We start from the raw sequence: 15,497 nt of genomic DNA, 5'->3' as shown, positions 1-15,497 counted from the left end.
TAATTCCCTGTCAGTGTGCAGAGGGGACAGCCCTCAGTATTGGAGAAACTGAGGACTGCAGTTGATAGAGATCAGAGTCGAAAACGTGGCGCTGGTAAAGCACAGAAGTTCAAGCAGAATCTATGGAGTCGATATTTCGGGCATAGGCCCTTCATGAGGACGGCATTGGTGCATTCCATTTTTTTTATATTCCATGGTTCACAGGAACCAGATTTTCTCAGGAAGGCAGCACTGTATATGACACTGAAGTGGAAAGCAGTCAATCAGTAGTTTGGACAGTGTGTAGACAATTTGATGGTAAAGACTGATTGATGGACAAACATAAGTATAAATAAATCCCCTGGGTCTGTGACGGAAGAGATTGATGTGGCATTGGCGATGATCTTTGCATCCTCACTGTCCACTGGAATAGTGCCAGATGATTGGAAGGTGGCAAATGTTATTCGCTTGTTCAGGAAAGGGAATAGGAATAACCCTGGGCATGATAGAACAGTCAGTCTTACACCAGTGGTGGGCAAAGTATTGGAGACGGTTCTCAGAGACAAGATTTACGATTACATAGAAAACCATAGTTTGATTAGAGAGAGTCAGCATGGCTTTGTGAGGAGCAGGTCATCCCTCACATACCTGATTGAATTCTTTGAAGATGTGAAAAAACACGTCGATGAAAGTCGACCAGTAAATGTGGTGAATAAGAATTTTAGCAAGGCGTTTGATAAGGTTCCCCATTCTAGTCCAACCAATCCATGCTGAACACATTGCCAAACTAATCTAGTCCCATCTGCCTCCTGCTGTACCCGCTGAGTGTTTATAATGCCCTTGTAGTGTTATTACTGTGGTGTTAATCCAAAAACCCAGGTAATATTTTGGGAACAAAGGGTTCAGGTCCTGGCATGACAGGTGGTGGAGTTTGAATTCAATAAGCACCTGGAATTGAAGAGTCTCGTGAAGACCTGAAACAGTTTTTCTAGAAAATCCCATCTTATTCACTCATGGAGTTCGGAAGCAACCTGCCACAGTCATCTGCTCTGTCCCACAGGAGACTCCAGATAGATAATATCGTGGTTGACTCTTAAATGTCCTCTGGGAAATAACTGACGTACTAGGCATGAATAAATTTATTTTAAAAATCCCACTTTCCCATTCATGTTTGGAATCAATTGTCCATTAAATGTTGCAAACGTACCCTCATCCATCACTTCCTCAGCAAGTTAATTGCACACGTAAAACACCTTCCCTAAAAAAATGCCTCATATGCCTTTTTTTAAAAAAAGGAATCTCTCTTTTCATCTTAAACATATGCCCTCTCGCCTTGAAATCCCCCTCCTGGGAAAAGGCCGCTATCATTAACTCTAAACTTGCCTCTCAATAATTCATAAACTTCTGTCAGATCGCCGCTCAAACCCCTAATCTAGAGTGAAAACAGTCTCAACTGAGAGAAAATGAGAACTGCAGATGAGAGATCAGAGTCGAGAGTGTTGTTGCTGGGAAAGCACAGCAGGTCAGGCAGCATCTGAGGAGCAGGAGAATCGACGTTTCGGGGAAGAGCCTGATGAACGACACTTGCGCGAAAAAAAAATGATTCTCCTGCTCCTCGGATTCTGCCCTACCTGATGTGGTTTTCCAGCACCCCGATCTCGAATCTGAAAATAGTCTCAGCCTATCCAGCCTTTCATTAGAACTCAAACCTTCCACAGGCAACATGCGTGTATACCTTTTCTGAACCTACTCCAGCTGAATAATATCATTCCAACAACTGGGCGACCAGAACTGGACATAATATTCCAGAAGAGGCCTCATCAATGTCCTGCAAAACTTCACCATAACGTCCCGACTCCTATACACAAAGGACTGAGCAATGAAGGGAAGTTTGTTAAATGCCTTTGAACCATCTTGTCTGTAGGTAATGCAAATGACAAGGAATTATGTACCTGCAAACCGAGCTTTCATGTTCTCCAACATACGCATAGCCATACTCTTTTTGTTGTATCAAAATGCAATACCTTCCATTTATCCAGATTAAACTCCATGTTATAATTTTCAGTCCAACGACTCATTGGATGAAGATCCTTTTGAAATTTAGATAATCTTCGTCATTGTCTACAATTCTGGCGTCGCCTGCAAACCTACGCAGCACGCCTGCAGTGAGTTCCACTGTTTTCTCATAGAGATCAATGAGTCATATTTACTTGTCGTGGCCGTGATTTAGCAGTGTGCAGATCATACAACAGTTAGTCATGCAATTAACCATGAGGAAGAAAGCCGCAGACTACAGGGAGATATCAAACAATTGGAAATAAAAATGGTGAAAGCAATTCATTGCAGGGAAGTTGGTGATAGTAAAGCAAAATTAAACTTCAAACCAGCCGCCCACACTCCAGTTGTGGCACTCAGCTGTCTCAGCAAGATGCACTGTAGATTGCTGTTATTATAAACGGGAACAGATTTTCCCTTCTGCCCCACCTTTGACCAGAAGCACTCCCAACCTCGGAATTGCTTGCTCCTCTAAACCATCATAGAAATACCGTGCATTCACCAGTTGTGTCACTTGAGCCATCGAGTATCTGTGCGACCTCGTTCCCATCCCGATTTCAAGTTGGATCTTCGCGACTGCGCCACTCAGTTCCTCTGATTCTGGGGCTGGGAACTGGGACTATGTGTCAGCAGTGGTTACTGCCTTGTGTGGGGAAACTCGGGAAGTAACCGATGTTAAACTGCATTGCTGTTGAAGTATACATTTCAACAAAAGCTTGGTAAAAACAATGACTGCAGATGCTGGAAACCAGATTCTGGATTAGTGGTGCTGGAAGAGCACAGCAGTTCAGGCAGCTTCCAAGGAGCAGTAAAATCGACGTTTCGGGCAAAAGCTCTTCATCAGGAATAAAGGCAGAGAGCATTAAGGGTGGAGAGATATGTGAGAGGAGTGCGGGGTGGGGAGAAAGTAGCATAGAGTACAATAGTTGAGTGGGAGAGGGGAGAAGGTGATCGGTCGGGGGGGGGGCGGAGTGGATAGGTGGAAAAGAAGATAAGCAGGTTGGGCAAGTCAGGACACGTCATGGGGACAGTGCTGAGCTGGAAGTTTAGAACTAGGGTGAGGTGGGGGAAGGGGAAATGAGGAAACTGTTGAAATCCACATTGATGCCCTATGGTTGAAGTGTTCCGAGGTGGAAGATGAGGCGTTCTTCCTCCAGGCGTCTGGTGGTGAGAGAGCAGCGGTGAAGGAGACCGAGGACCTCCAGGCCCTCGGCAGGGTGGGAGGGAGAGTTGAAATTTTGGGCCACAGAGCGGTGTGGTTTATTGGTGCGGTTGTCCCAGAGATGTTCCCTAAAGCGCTGTGTGAGGAGGCGTCCAGTCTCCCAATGTACAGGAGACTCTGCCGGGAGCAACGGATGCAATAAATGATATTGGTGGATGTGCAGGTAACAAAAGCTGCACTGTCCCCAGAGTCTTTGATGTTTTGGAGAAATCTATTTATCTCAGCCTTCAGCACATTAACGATGGAATCACCAGGGCCTCTGTGGGCATCGATGTTGAACGGTCAGCCCATTCTGAGTTCCCACATATTTGCCACTGTTCACTGAGCACTGATATTGTGCATTTCTTATGATACTGTACTTATGGTGAGTGACAAGAGCGTTTGTCTGTGGGGTGCCGTGATCGTATAGTGGTTAGTACTCTGCGTTGTGGTCGCAGCAACCTCGGTTCGAATCCGAGTCACGGCAATAATCGTCTTTTGTGAAATACAACGGAATCAGTTGTTTCATCGTTTTGATTTTCTCCAAGGTGATTTTTTTTTTCCTTCAAGCTCTGCTCGCTCACATCTCTGTGGTTTCATATGTCAGAATTCTTGTCAAACCTCCTTGGGGGGAGGTTTGCTAGTGCTCTTGGGGGGGGTTTAAACTAACTCTGCAGGGGCATGGGAACCCAGACTGTAGCTTTAGGGTGCAGGACCTGGAGTGTAGGGAGGTTAGGAATATGGCATCAATCTTAAAGGAGGGTGCCTGTAAACAGAAGAGTGGCTTGAAGTGTGTGTACTTTAATGCCAGAAGTATACGAAGTAAGGTAGGTGAACTCGCAGCGTGGGTTGGTACCTGGGACTTCGATGTTGTGGCTATTACGGAGACATGGCTAGATCAGGGACAGGATTGGCTGTTGCAGGTTCCAGGGTTTAAATGTTTTAGTAGGGTCAGAGGTGGGGGCAAAAGAGGGGGGGGTGTGGCTTTGCTTGTCAAAGATAGTATTACAGCGGTGGAAAGGAAGATGGACGAAGATTTGCCATCTGAGGTAGTTTGGGTTGAGGTTAGGAATAGAAGAGGTGAGGTCACCCTGTTAGGAGTCTTTTACAGGCCTCCTAATAGTCCTAGAATCGTTGAAGAAAGGATTGCGAAGATGATTCAGGAGAAGAGTGACAGTAATAGGGTGATTGTTATGGGAGACATTAACTTTCCTGATATTGATTGGGAAAGCTATAGCTCAAGTTCGTTAGATGGGTCAGTGTTTGTGCAATGTGTGCAGGAGAGTTTCCTGACACAATATGTAGATAAGCCAACAAGAGGTGAGGCCATACTGGATTTGGTTCTGGGTAACGAACCAGGCCAGGTATTAGAACTAGAGGTAGGTGAGCACTTTGGGGACAGTGACCACAATTCGGTGATTTTTACTCTAGTGATGGAGAGGGATAAGTGTGTACTACAGGGCAAGAGTTATAGCTGGGGGCAGGGAAATTATGATGCGTTGAGGCATGACATAGGATGTGTGGATTGGAAAAGTAGATTCCAAGGCAAGAGCGTAATTGATATGTGGAACTTGTTCAAGGAGCAACTATTGAGTGTCCTTGATAAGTACGTACCTATCAGGCAGGGAGGAAAGGGTCGTGTGAGGGAGCCGTGGTTTAATAAGGAGTTGGAATCCCTGGTTAAATGGAAGAGGGCGGCCTTTGTAAAGATGAGGCGTGAAGGTTCAATAGGGGCAATTGAGAGTTATAAGGTAGCCCGGAAGGACCTGAAGAGAGAGCTAAGAGCAGCAAGGAGGGGACATGAAAGGTCCTTAGTTGGTAGGATTAGCGAAAACCCTAAGGCTTTCTATAGGTATGTTAGGAATAAAAGAATGACTAGGGAAGGAATAGGTCCAATCAAGGATAGTAATGGGAAGTTGCGTGTGGAGGCTGAAGAGATTGGGGAGGCGCTGAATGAATACTTTTCGTCAGTATTCACTCAGGAACAGGACATTGTTGTCGATATAAATACTGAGGCACGAATAAGTAGAATGGATGGCTTTGAGATATGTAGAGAAGAGGTGTTGGAAATTCTGGCAAGGGTGAAAATAGATAAGTCCCCTGGGCCTGATGGCATTTATCCTAGGATTCTCTGGGAAGCCAGGGAGGAGATTGCAGAGCCATTGGCCTTGATTTTTGTGTCCTCTTTGTCGACAGGAGTAGTGCCAGAGGACTGGAGGCTAGCAAACGTGGTTCCCTTGTTCAAGAAGGGGAGTAGGGATAATCCTAGTATCTATAGGCCAGTGAGTCTCACTTCTGTTGTGGGCAAAGTCTTAGAGAGAATTGTAAGGGATAGGATTTATGCACATCTGGATAAGAATGATGTGATCAAGGATAGTCAGCATGGTTTTGTGAAGGGCAGGTCGTGCCTCACAAACCTTATTGAATTCTTTGAGAAGGTGACTAAGGAGGTAGATGAGGGGAAAGCGGTAGATGTGGTATATATGGATTTTAGTAAGGCGTTTGATAAGGTCCCCCATGGTAGGCTACTGCAGAAAATACAGAGATATGGCATTGAGGGTGAGTTGGAGGTTTGGATTAGGAATTGGCTGTCTGGAAGAAGACAGAGGGTAGTAGTTGATGGCAAAGGTTCATCTTGGAGTGCCGTCACTAGCGGTGTTCCGCAAGGATCTGTCTTGGGACCATTGCTGTTTGTCATTTTTATAAATGACCTGGAGGAAAGGTTAGAAGGTTGGGTGAGCAAGTTTGCGGATGAGACGAAAGTCGGAGGAGTTGTAGACAGTGAGGAAGGATATGGCAGGTTACAGCGGGATATAGAGAAGCTGCAGAGCTGGGCAGAAAGGTGGCAAATGGAGTTCAATGTAGCTAAGTGTGAAGTGATTCACTTTGGTAAGAGTAATAAAAAGATGGATTACTGGGCTAATGGTAGACTACTTGGTAGTGTGGAAGAGCAGAGGGATCTTGGTGTCCATGTACACAGATCTCTGAAAGTTGCCACCCAGGTAAATAGTGCAGTGAAGAAGGCATATGGCGTACTGGCTTTTATTGGTAGAGGAATTGAGTTCCGGAATCCTGAGGTTATGCTGCAGTTGTATAAGACTCTGGTGCGGCCGCATCTGGAATATTGTGTGCAGTTTTGGTCGCCATACTATAGGAAGGATGTGGAGGCACTGGAACGGGTGCAGAGGTAGTTTACCAGGATGTTGCCTGGTATGGTAGGAAAATCCTATGAGGAAAGGCTGAGGCACTTGGGGTTGTTTTCATTGGAGAAAAGAAGGTTTAGGGGTGATTTGATAGAGGTGTACAAGATGATTAGGGGGTTAGATCGGGTTGACAGTGAGAACCTTTTTCCACGTATGGAGTCAGCTATAACAAGGGGGCATAGCTTTAAATTAAGGGGGGGTAGATATAGGACTGATGTTAGGGGTAGGTTCTTCACTCAGCGAGTCGTAAGTTCATGGAATGCCCTGCCAGTAGCAGTAGTGGACTCTCCCTCTTTATGGGTATTTAAGCGGGCATTGGATAGGTATATGGAGGATAGTGGGTTAGTGTAGGTTAGGTGGGCTTTGATCGGCGCAACATCGAGGGCTGAAGGGCCTGTACTGCGCTGTATTCTTCTATGTTCTATGTTCTAATTCAAATCCACCCGTTCTCAGAAATTTCTTCCCTCCTCCGATCACTAACCGAACTTTCCATCCCATACCCCCATTTCATTAATTTGGGGATGCCGGTGTTGGACTATGGAGTACAAAGTTAAAAATCACCCAACACCAGGTTATGATCTTACAGGTTTAATTGAAGCACTAGCTTTCGGAGCGCTGCTCTTTCATCATGTGTTTGTGGAGTCATTTCCTATTTCATTAAGGCACTGCAGAATCTAACACTGACTCTCCCAGTGATACCGATCAGTCTGTGTGGCTGCAGTCACTGTTGCTGGGTAACGTGCCCCAACCCCAACATCGGGACCTATTGGTTTGATCCATTTGGTTACCACTGTTGTGAGTTCAATACTCATGTAGCAGCTTTTACCGACATGGGGGGGGGGGGGGCGGGGTTAAGATCTGGAAAATGGTACAGAACAGTATCGGAGAAAAGCGACTTCATTGGATATGTTCAGTTTCACTGCTTTTCTGCAATGGCCGAGCGCTATTACCACTGAACACTGGACTGTTTATTCAGACACCATGGACTCGGGTTTGACTCAGACCATGCTAGGAGGTAGAATTGGGATTCAATAAATATCTGGAATTACGAATCTAAAAACTCCTATACATCCATGTTCAATTGTTGAAAAAAAAACATCTGACGTCATTTAAGGAATGAAACTGCCATTCTTACCTGCTCGGGCCTCCATGTGACTCCAGACTCACTACAATATGGTTGAGTCTCAACAACCCGCTGTGCAATTAGGGATGGCAATAAATACTGCCCAACCAGCGACGCCATCATCCTGTAACGGAATAGAAAAAAAAAGTTCATTCGGCTCTATCTAGATTACTTTGCGCAGTTCTGCAATTCAGAGTACTGCATGGATGTAATCGCACTGGGAACGTTGCAGAAGATTCACTGGGATATTGTCTGGGCTGAAGAGTTTCAGTTGTGAGGAGTTCACTGGGGTTGTTTGTCGCCGAGCAGAGGAGATTGGAGAAGACATGACTGAGATGTACAAAATAATGAGGGATATGGATAAGATAGACTGAAAGAAGCGTTTGTTATTGATGGAGAGTTCGAACACTGGGGCCAAGAGACTTCGGAAAAAGGCAGAAAGTTTTGAGTAGATTTGCGGAAAGGGTCAGAGAGGCGGAAATCGTTCTCACCTTTAAAAAAAATTGAGATGTGAATTTGTGATGCCAAAATAAATAAGACTATGGGCTAAACGGTGGAAATCTTGATTCAGGTCGTAAAGCAGTTGTGTTGGACAAGTGTGGACACAACAGGCTGAAGGGCCACCTTCGATGTCGTTGTCCTCCACAGTACCGTGGTTAGTGTCCCCGCCTGTCACAGGGCACAACTCTCCGCTGGGGGCATCGTAAAGGTTTTAAACGTGTCGCTTTGTTCGCAACTGAAAGTTATTAATGCTTGGCCTTCCATTCTCGATTGGATATGTCACAGGAAGGACAGTGCTGTCTGAATCAGCGTGGAGACGGACTGCAGCTCCTGGGGAGACAGAGTGTCAGTGACAGTGCAAACACGTAACTTCAGCAAACTGCACATTGTGTTTGCGTTGCAATGAAATCCATTTTATACAGTTGTTCCTGACTGATGTGTTTATTTAAAGCAGGAATCTGAGGAAGAAAACAAAGTAAACCCATTCAGATCTGAGTGCAGAAACATTTCCAGCAGCACTAATAAGGTTGTACAGCGTAGAACCGCGTTTGGATGGATTGAATTCGGTTTGGTGGGCGCAGCAGGCTTTCACTCGGATGAGTTACCAGTGTGTAAAGCCATTACACATGATACAGATAGTGTTCAATGTGATGGTACACTACAGTGGTTCGCACTGCTCTTAAGTCTGTCGGTTAGGTGGATTGGCCATGTTAAATTGATCTGATGTGTCCAGGGAGTGACTTCAGTAAGTTAAGTGAATTATCCATGGGGAACGCAGTGATAGGGTCAGCAGTCACACGATGCCAGGTTTTATTCCAGCAGGTTTATTTGAAATCACAAGCCAGAGGCCTGCGGGGATAAAAACGGGAGCTAGATCTGGTTGAGATGCTCTTCAGAATGTCCCTACAGAATCTATTGGCTGAATTGTACTTTCTGCATTGTAGGGAATCTGTGATTCTATCAGAGGACACTGTCAGCGTTTACTGGGCTGCTAAAACATTGGAGACGATGCTGACGGCGTTTAGTGGGGATGGAATTTTATTTATTTGTGTTTTGGAAAATTTGAAACTAAACCAAGGAAAACCGAATGGAAGTTTTCCGGAGTATTTGAAGTTTGGAGAGAGTAAATATGTGGAGATTCTCTCTTTCAAGTTCATAAATTTCTGAAAGTCAAGATTTCAAAACCATTGATGTAGGACAAAGAAATAATGGGAGCATCAATGTTCTGAAATTTTTAAACTTAACGTCCCAACTAGTGTATACTAAAGACTAAGTAATGAAGGGAAGTAAGTTAAATGCCTTTGAACCATCCTGTCTGTATGTGATGCAAACTACAAGGAATTATGTACCTGCATCCCTAGCTTCCGTGTGCTACAACACGACGTAAAGCCCTGCTCCTTTTGCTGTACCAAAATGGAATACCTTCCATTTATCCAGATTGAACTCCATGTTACATTTTTCAGTCCAACGACTCATTGGATTAAGATCCTTTTGAATCTTAGATAATCTTCTTCATTGTCTACAATACTGATGTCGCCTGCAAACCTACGCAGCATGCCTGCTGTGAGTTCCACTGCTTTCTCATATAGATCAATGATTCATATTTACTTGCAGTGGCCGTATTTTAGCTGTGTGCAGATCATACAACAGTTAATCATGCAGTTAACCATGAGGAAGAAAGCCGCAGACTACAGGGTGAAAGCAATTCATTCCAGGGAAGTGGGTGAAAGTGAAGTTAAATCAAACTTCAAACCAGCTGCCCACGCTCCAGTTGTGGCACTCAGCTGTCTCAGCAAGATGCACTGTAGATTGCTGTTATTATAAACGGGAACAAATTTCCCCTTCTGCCCCGCCTTTGACCAGGAGCACACCCAACCTCGGAATTGCTTGCGCCTCTAAACCGTCATAGAAATACAGTGCATTCTCCAGTTGTGTCACTTGAGCCATCGAGTATCTGAGCGACCACATTCCCATCCCGATTTCAAGTTGGATCTTCGTGACTGCACCACTCAGTTCCTCTGATTCTGGGGCTTGGAATTGGGACTCTATGGCAGCAGTGGTTACTGCCTTCTGTGGGGAGCTGGAGAAGGAGCCGATGTTAAACTGCATTGCTATTGCAGCATACATTTCAACAAAAGCTACACTGTCTCCGGAGTCTTTAATGTTTTAGAGAAATCTATTTGTCTCAGCCTTCAGCATATTAATGATGGAATCACCACAGCCACTTGGGGCACTGAAGTTAAACGGTCAGCCCATTCTGAGTTCCCACATGTCTGGCACTGTTCGCTTAGCACTGATATTGTGCATTTGGTGCTCTGCCTAACATTTCTTATGATACTGTACTTAATGTTGCGACCTTGTGTGCTCATCTGTGGGGTGCCGTGATCGTATAGTGGTTAGTACTCTGCGTTGTGGCCGCGGCAACCTCGGTTCGAATCCGAATCACAGCAGTAATCTTTCTATTTATCCCAGTCTTTTGTGAAACACAAAGGAATCAGTTATTTTAACATGGTAATTTTCTCCAAAGTGATGACTTTTTCCTTCAAGCTCTGCTCGCTCACATTTCTGTGTTTCAGAATTCAAATCCACCCGTTCTCAGAGATTTCTTCCCTCCTACGATCACTAACCAAACTTTCCATCCCATACCCCATTTCATTAATTTGGGGATGCCGCTGTTGGACTATGGAGTACAAAGTTAAAAATCACCCAACACCAGGTTATGATCTTATAGGTTTAATTGAAGCACTAGCTTTCGGAGCGCTGCTCTTTCATCATGTTTTTGTGGAGTCATTTCCTATTTCACTAAGGCACTGCAGAATCTAACAGTGACTCTCCCATTGATACCGATCAGTCTGTGTGGCTGCGGTCACTGTTGCTGGGTGAATGTGCCCCAACCCCACCATCGGGACCTACAGATCATTTGATCCATTTCGTTACCACTGTTGTGAGATCAATCCTCATGTAGAAGCTTTTACCGACATGGACCAGAGATTATTGTGGGGTGGGGTGGGGTGGGGCGGTCAAGCTCAGGAAAATGGCACAGGACAGTATCGGGGAAAAGCGAAATCACTGGAAAAGATCAGTATCTCCGCTTTTCTGCAATGGTCGAGCGCTATTACCACTGACCACTGGACTGTTTATTCAGAAACCACGGACTCGGGTTTGACTCCGACTATGCTAGGTGGTAGAATTTGGATTCAATAAATATCTGGAAATACGAATCTAATAGCTCCTGTTAATCTATAGCCAATTGTTGAAAAAAACAAAACCATTTGACGTCATTTAAGGAACGTAACTGCCATTCTTACCTGTTCGGGCCTCCTTGTGACTCCAGACTCACTGCAATACGGTTGAATCTCAACTACCCGCTGTGCAATTAGGGACAGCAATAAATACTGCCGAGCCAGTGACACCCTCATACTGTAACAGAATCGTAAAAAAAAGTTCATTCGGTTCCAGCTAGATTACTGTGTGCAGTCCTGCAACTCACAGAAGAGCATGGATGTTATCGCACTGGGAATATTGCAGGAGTGATTTACTGGGATATTGTCTGGGCTGAAGAGTTTCAGTTGTGAGGAGAGATTGGACAAACTGGGGTTGTTTGTCGCCGAGCAGAGGAGATTGGAGAAGACATGACTGAGATGTACAAAATAATGAGGGATATGGATAGGATAGACTGAAAGAAGCGTTTCTTATTGATGGAGGGATCGAACACTGGGGCCAAGAGATTTCGGGAAAAGGCAGAAATGTTTGAGTAGATTTGTGGAAATGGTCAGAGAGGCGGAAATCGTTCTAACCTGAAGAAAAAGAGATGTGAATTTGTGATGGCAAAACATATAAGACTATGTGCTAAATCATGCAAAACTTGATTCAGGTCGTTAAGCAGTTGTGTTGGACAAGTGCGGCCACAACAGGCTGAAGGGTCTCCTTCGATGTTGTTGTCCTCCACAGTCTCGTGGTTAGTGTCCCCGCCTGTCACTGGGCTCAATTCTCCGCTGGAGCATCGTAAAGGTTTGAAACCTGTCGCTCTGTTCCCCTCTGAAGGTTATTAATGGTTGGCCTTCCATTCTCGATTTAATATGTCACAGGAAGGACAGTGCTGTCTGAATCAGCTGGGGAAGGACTGCAGCTCCTGGGGAGAGAGAGTGTCAGTGAAAGTGCAAACACGTAAGTTCAGCCAACTGCATACTGTGTTTATGAAAACCATTATATAGAGTTGTTCCTGACTGATTAGTTTATTTAAAGCAGGAATCTGAGGAAGAAAACAGAGCAAACCCATTCAGATCTGAGTGCAGAACCGTTTCCAGCAGCACTAATTAGGATGTACAGCGTAGAACCGCGTTTAGTGCCCCTCTTCCGGGGTTACGTTAGAGCCCGGGTGTCCTTGGAGAAGGAGCACGCGGTGTCCACCAACACCCTGGAGTCGTTCAGGGAGAGGTGGGCGCCGCAGGGAGTGGAGTGCATCATTTCTCCCTCCAACTCTATTTTGATTTAGTCCCTACCCTCCGCTTCACTGTTTTGCTCACACAGCATTGCCCTGTGGTTTGAAGGGCAGTGCTTGTCACTGGCCACTCGGGTATTTTTCATATCTTCCTGGTGGTGGCAATTGAATAAAGATTCGTGCACTTTGTGTCTTTTCACTGTGTCTCACATCTACACACACACACACCATGGGTGCTGGGGAAAAAAATAAGTACTACCGCACTTAGGCGGTAGTGTGGGGGTTAAATAAAAATTAAAAAAAGAGCAAACAGAAGAAAAAAAAAGAAAAAAAAGGTAGAACCGCGTTTAGATGCATTGAATTCGGGTTGGTGGGCGCAACTTGCTTTCACTAGGTGGGATTACCAGTGTGTAAAGCCATGACACATGATTCAAATAGTGTTCAATGTGATGGTACATTTGCTCAGTGGTTCTCACTGCTGTTAATTCTGTAGGTTAGGTGGATTGGCCATGTTAAATTGAGCTGATGTGTCCAGGGAGCTAATTCAGTAAGTTAAGTGAATTAGCCATGGTTAACGCAGTGATAAGGTCAGCAGTCACACGTTGCCAGGTTTTATTCCAACAGGTTTATTTGAAATCACAAGCCAGAGGCCTGCGGGGATAGAGAAGGGAGCTCGGTCTGGTTGAGATGCTGTTCAGAGTATCCCTACAGACTCGATTGACTGAACTGTACTTTCTGCATCGTAGGGAATCTGCGATTCTATCAAAGAGGACACTGTCAGCGTTTACTGGGCTGCTAAGGCATTAGAGACGATGATGATGGCGTTTAGTGGGGATGGAATTTTGTTTATTTGTGTTTTGGAAAATTTGACACTGAACCAAGTAAAACTTAAAGGAAGTTTTCCAGAGTATTTGAGGTTTAAAGAGAGTAAATAGGTGGTAAATTCACTCTTTCAAGTTCGAATATTTTGGAACGTCAAGTTTTCAAAACCATCGATATAGGACACAGAAATGATGGGAGCATCATTTCTGTCACTCAGAGAATCCACTTCCAAAATATTTGGAAAGGCACATTTAGAGACACACAAGGAGTGAGTTTCACCAGGAGAGAGACAGCCTGTGTCAGGGAAAAGTGTAAAAGTGGGATGGAGGGGGTAGAATGTTCGAGGAAACAATGTCTAATTTGGACGACTTTAGATGTAAAGAAATATCGGAAACGTATGCAGCTGAATAAGATTCAGCAAAAAAAAGCTCAGAGTTTTGAAAGATTTATATTAATATTCCACATGAAGCATTATAAATGGAACAGAGCAGATTTTGTATATATTCAAGGAAAGCTATTCCATAATGAATAGGAAGTGATCCATCTCTTAGAGATCGATTTTCTGCTTTAATACAATAGGTTAAAGATGGGAGGACAATCGCTATGATGTTGGGTTCATTTGAAACCCACTGAAATCTACCAAAGTAACTGAGCATCAAAACTGGCATCTTGTTTTGTAGTTTAACCTTCTGTTTTTCTCATCAGTATTTTCTTTAAGCTGAAATAAATTCGGAGCAAAATTGAATGCAACATTAAACGTTCCAATCATATAAATCCAATTCACTTCCGATCATTGGAATGAACAGAGTGAAGTTGCAGCAAAATTAATAAAATGAAACCATCAACACTGCATTTCCGGGAACTTTACCCACTTCAGGTTCAGCCATATGAGAAAGTCCATCGAGCTAAAACATCACCTTCACTTCTCTCTCCATTTATACTTCTTCACGTGACAGAGAAACTGTCTGAAGAAATTATGCGTCAAGACGAAATGTGTGTGTGAATGTGACGAGAATTTCATGTTTGCTGGTTCATTCTGAGACAGTTCCGACTCGGAATAAATCAAGGACAAGGTATTCCTTCCAAGGACGAGGTCAATTCCTTGGATTTTGCTGGTATTATTATTCTGCTGAAAGCAGAACCATAATGGTGTGGATTCGATTCCGCTCCGGGAATTTCTTATCCCCTCGGTGCTCCGTATGTAATCTTAATGTGGTCACATGTGAGCGCCTTTGCCATGGGCTGATGTGGCCCAGAGGTGAAGGCGGCGGGTTGCTCTTCCATTGCGCATGTGTGGATTTGAATGCTACTCTCGCTGTTACTTCTATCAAACGCAGCTGTGGTTTCCCTTTGTGCCTCGCATCTTCAGTGTACATTGGATGGAGAATCTTGCTCTTGCCCTTCATTGCACCGGAGATTTGTGATAAATCAATACCTCATCAAAGTTGTAATTAAGCAATTTGTTTCTGTTATCAGTTAAATTGGGATAATGAAAAAGAGTGCAACGTTTCTTTCCTCCTTTCGTTCCATCTTGACTGTCTATGAATTTACATCGAATGAAAGGGGAACAAATAAGGAGAGATCGGGTGCAATAGTTTATCCAGTGGGATTGTGAATTTTAATGTAACACTCCACACAAAGTTCTGATCAGTATTTTAAACAGTCAATTGAATTGGAAATGCAGAAAACTTTTCCAATGAAACAAATCATTCCTTCTTTCACAACCTTTTACTGTGTGAATCTTACCGTAATCCATCATCCAGCCTGATCACGAAGTTGGCAACAATATAAGATCTACGAATTTTCTTTCGCAATGACAGCGTCTGCACAGACCCATCTGTGGTGTGCATATTTCTTGTTCATCAGTTTATGAGCCTCGTTCCTGATCTTTCTGATCAGTTTGATAAACCTTTTATATCACTTCATCCCATCCCTCAGAATTCTAAACTTATCAATAAAATAAGGCGTTACATCAAATGATATAGGATTGGAAGTAGGCCATTCAGCCCATCGAGTCTTCTCCACCATTCAACGAACTCATGGCTGATCTGATAATCTTCACCTCCATTCTCCTGCCTAACCTCGATAATGCTTCATCCACTTTCTGGTTAAATATCTGTCTGGCACAGTTTGAAAATACACAACAAATCAGCCTCAACAACAGTTTCAGGA

The 15,497-nt window shown here is 44.2% G+C and overlaps 1 non-coding gene across 1 annotated transcript; it reads left to right on the top strand.

Moving 5' to 3' along the window:
* Window positions 1–3,650: 3,650 nt before the first annotated feature.
* On the top strand, window positions 3,651–3,722 carry trnah-gug (transfer RNA histidin (anticodon GUG)). Its single transcript has one exon. It is a non-coding gene; the product is annotated as a tRNA-His (tRNA).
* The last annotated feature ends 11,775 nt before the right edge of the window (window positions 3,723–15,497 follow it).

The sequence above is a fragment of the Chiloscyllium punctatum genome, unplaced genomic scaffold (assembly GCF_047496795.1).
Source record: "Chiloscyllium punctatum isolate Juve2018m unplaced genomic scaffold, sChiPun1.3 scaffold_157, whole genome shotgun sequence".
NCBI classification, from domain to species: domain Eukaryota; kingdom Metazoa; phylum Chordata; class Chondrichthyes; order Orectolobiformes; family Hemiscylliidae; genus Chiloscyllium; species Chiloscyllium punctatum.
Note: the sequence above shows the minus strand (reverse complement) of the source record. Positions and strands in the feature narration are given on the sequence as shown.